Below are 4,472 nucleotides of genomic sequence, written 5' to 3'. Positions count from 1 at the left end.
GTGTTCAGGAAGCCATCTCCATGTCTACTGAAGGGACACCATGGTACCTATTTAAAGCCTTCTGGAAATCAAAGGCTTAATGAGTTCTTAGAAGCAGTAAGGCAGGCAACGTAGGTGGGCGTTTGGTGATGATGGTGGTAGTTGGGACATGGACAGGTGAAGGGCACTGTACATGCAGGAAATGGACTGTTCCCTCCTCCTTCACCTTGGGTGTGGGCTGGTCTGCTCCCCAGTGAAGGGCACTGGCCAGATATGTGACCTGGGCGAGTCCTTTCATCTTTCCAGGGTTGGGCCTCCTTTCCTGGATGACGAGATGGTACTAGACGATTCCTAAGGTCTGACTAAACCCAAATTGTCTCTGAGTCCTTCATTGGTAGGAAAATGGAAATCGTAGAGCAGGAGAAAAATTTCTTCAGGCGGACTTCCTGTTCAAGGCCTCTTCTGATTTCCCACCGGGGCAGTGAAATCGTGAACGAGTCTGTGAAACATCATTTTCTCAGAGGTGGTTTGTGCTCTTGTGCTACTTACAAAATGAACAAACCTATCAACCAATGAAGCAACTAACTACCCAACAAATCAACTGACTGGCCAGCACACACCTGAATGGGTAGGAATGGAGCCCTTGCAAACGTCCTCTTCTGTGAAAAACAGCGAATAATGCCGAAATACAGAGGCATACTGAAATACAGAGGCATCCTGAAATAGCCCCCGCAATCCCAGATCTGCAGCCGTTCAGTGGACCCCACGTATGAGTGACAGTAATGTACGTGGCCAGCTAGACTGGTCTTGCAGCGAGGCCAGTGTGCCTTGGAATGAAGTATTTTCAGGGATGGATTTTCTCTAAAGCTCCAACGGCTGGACGGCTGCCCCGGGGTGTTTCTGAACATGAACCTGTAAGTGTCTGGTGCTCCCAGGCTCGCAGAGCACGGGCGATTTTGGTTTCATGTGGCCCTGCCAACAGTGGAGAGGCCCTGAATGCACTTTCAGTCATGTGACCCAGTGACTCAGGCCCTTTCTGGTTCATGCTTGTTGGAGTATGAGAACCAGGGAGGAAAGGTGAAAAGCTATACACCAGCTCTCTGGGAGGGTCTGGGCTTGAGTAATAGTTTGTTGTTATATGGCTCACCCTGAAGCCTTTTCATGCGAGCATAATTAAGTTATAGCTGTAGAATCGCGATCTCCAAGTGAGGTTTCTAGAGCTCATATATTTTAGCTCCTGTCTCCAACAGGAATAAGCCAAAATCATCCATGAGGGGAAAAAAAATTCTGCATTTCACCACTTCCTTTAATGAAATGGTTTGGTATTTAACCACCTCATCACCAGAAATATTTCTGTAGTCTTAACCTGAATTCACCCTGCCACGTTTCAGCATGATTTTTCTTACTCTGGGAGACAGACTGGAAAATTCGTTTTATGGCAGCAGGAATGTCTAAGTAATCTTAAGGGAAGGTGCTTATTCCAACTTTCTTTTTTCTTCCTTGCCAATCTATAGCCCCCTTTCCAACTAGATTTCAAACGTTGAACTGCCTTTCTGAATCTTTCACTGTTGAACCCGTCTTGTTCAGCGAGACCAGAACACACAGGCTTGGAGCTGATTTTTTCAAGCATTTGCTCTTTTGCACACATTCTATTTCAGGTCACAGTGCTCTGTATTTGTAAGCCGGATGGGTTCTCTTTAATGCAACTCTGGTGCTCTGGAAAATGTCTGGGCTTGGAATCAGAAGTATTGGACTTGTCACTCACCAGCTGTTACTTGAGACACATTCCTCAGCCTTGAAGAGATTCAGTTTACTCATCTGGAAAACAGAGAAAATGGGGCTTTAATTGCTGGGGTCATTGTGAAAAAAAAATCAAAGAAAATGTATGAAGGTGCTTGGGATAATGGCTAACACTTAACAGGGAACTCGCAGACACTAGCTCACATTCTTTAAGGCAGTGTTTTTAACTTCTGTTTCTAAAGTAGTAGCAGTGCTCAGGCACTCAGTTGTGTCTGACTCTTTGCAATGCCGTGTACTGTTGGCCACCAGGATTCTTTGTCCATGAAATTTCACAGGCAGGAGTACTGGAGTGGGTTGCCATTTCCTTCTCCAGGGGATCTTCCCCACCCAGGAACTGAGCCCATGTCTCCTGCATTGGGAGGCAGATTCTTTACCACTGAGCCACCTGGGAAGCTCCTTCTGTTTCTATGGTTTTCCTTGTTAAGGGCTCAGGGTGCTGTTTTGCTCATCAGAGGAGCTTCACTGGGATGCTGACTGGCTATTTTATTTGGTTGCTGAGGACACACAAGTGGGAAAGGATTTAGGACCATGGCTTAGATGGTAAAGAATCTGCCTGCAATGCAGGAGACTGGAGTTTAATTCCTGGGTCAGGAAGATCCCCTGCAGAAGGGAATGGCAACCCACTCCAGTGTTCTAGCCTGGAGAATTTCACGGACAGAGGAACCTGGTGAGCTACTGTCCATGGGGTCACAAAGAGTCGGACACGACTGAGCGACTGACACTTTCTGACATTCGTGGTCTGAAGTCTGGCAAAGTCCCAGATTGGGGTTCCCATGCCAGGTGGGCTGCAGGAAATGGAAAGATGGGACAGCACGTGTCCGCCAGGGAACCAGGTGAGGCCAGAGCCATGAGATAGACATCTAGGGGGAAGAGGACTGAGGATTTAGTCTGAAAGAGTAGTCTGGTGCAGGCATATAGACAAGAAATATTCCCATAAAACACTTTATCTCTTGTAACTCCTCCAGCTCTTAGAGTTCACCTTTGTACTGCCTTTTCCATCTTACCGACTCACTTCAACAAGTCCATTCTGATCCTTATCTGTGTGGGGGCGGGGCTTCTCTATCTAGGTGCTTGGTTTGATTACCCAGGAAGGTACACCAGTAATTGCTGAGAAAGTAATTTATTTTCCCCCAGAAAACACGGGATCTTCCCTCCATCTGGTTCCTTAGTGCTTCTTTTGCACGAGGGTTGGAGACCCATGAGATGGCTGCAGTGAGGCTCAGGCGAGTTTAGGGGACAGAGGTGGGCACTAGTCTGATGTGACTCTGGGTAAAGTGGGCAGGGTTACTCAGGGGTTGAGCAACCTGCTCCACAAGTGTTCTGGGAGGAAATGAGATTTGGGTGGGAAACCCTAAGCCTGAAGATTACTGAGGACTAGGGAGGGGTTTGTTTGTAGAGGGTGAGACCAGCTGAATGGACAGGGAGGTGGGGGGAGGGGAGGGAGCCTGTCGGAAGGTCAAGGAACGTGTCACCTCCATTGCATAGCTCACTTCCTTGGTCAAAGCAAGTGGAGCAGTCAGGTGGCTGCTATCCATGTATTTTTCTACTACACATGCCTTGACCCATGATAGGGTCCTCAGATTCAGAGTTGAACACATTCCTCCATTCATTCACAGGCTGTGCAAGGTCAGAGTCTGGTTTCATCTTGGTTGTTTCCCCCTTAATCCCTGATCATCACTCCTATTTCTCTTCCACTCTCTTTCTCATTTCCCACTTCCCCCAAATGCCGATCATTGACTCATATCTGACAGTCTTCAACGATCCGACCTTGAACCTGTGTTGCTATGGCTTCGGCAAGAGCATCCCTGGGCACCCGCCCAGCACAGAGCATTGCTGGGCATAAGGTGTATGAGTACCTTAAGGTGTATGAGTACTTTAAGGTGTATGAGTACTTTAAGGTGTATGAGTACTTTAAGGTGTATGAGTACTCCATTTTCATTGAATACTCCTTGGTGGTTCTCTAGAATGCTTGTGCCAGTTTGGTGATGCTCCAGAAATGCATGGGCAAGTCTATTGCCCTGAATCTTCTCCATCACTTGGTATTATCCAGCCTTGTAATCTTTACTTTGGCCACCTCATGCGAAGAGTTGACCCATTGGAAAAGACTCTGATGCTGGGAGGGATTGGGGGCAGGAGGAGAAGGGGACGACCGAGGATGAGATGGCTGGATGGCATCACTGACTCGATGGACATGAGTCTGAGTGAACTCCGGGAGCTGGTGATGGACAGGGAGGCCTGGCGTGCTGCGATTCACGAGGTTGCAAAGAGTCGGACACGACTGAGTGACTGAACTGAACTGAACTGAACTGAATCTTTGTGCATTGTGTATGTGTATGTGAATAAAGCAGTATGTCACTGTTTAAAAGTTTGTATTTCTCTGATTTCTATGCTCTCCTAGAAATACATATCTCATCCTTGGTATCCATTCTCTAAATTGTGTATTACATGTTTTGTTCATTTTTCTCTTGAATTTCCAATCTTTTTCACGTTGACTTGCAAGAGTTTGTCCTATGAGTTAAATATGTAATTATCTACAGTGTAGATAATATAATTTGTGCTGTTCTCATTCAGTTATGGAATCAAGGTTCTACTTATTAGCCTCATAAAGTGATTGACATTTTCACTTCTATAATGGTTATTTATCTATGCAAGTATTACATTTATTCTTTGCTCATTTGACACTTTTATTTTTT

The sequence above is a fragment of the Ovis canadensis genome, chromosome 3 (genome assembly GCF_042477335.2).
Source record: "Ovis canadensis isolate MfBH-ARS-UI-01 breed Bighorn chromosome 3, ARS-UI_OviCan_v2, whole genome shotgun sequence".
Classification (NCBI taxonomy): domain Eukaryota; kingdom Metazoa; phylum Chordata; class Mammalia; order Artiodactyla; family Bovidae; genus Ovis; species Ovis canadensis.
Note: the sequence above shows the minus strand (reverse complement) of the source record.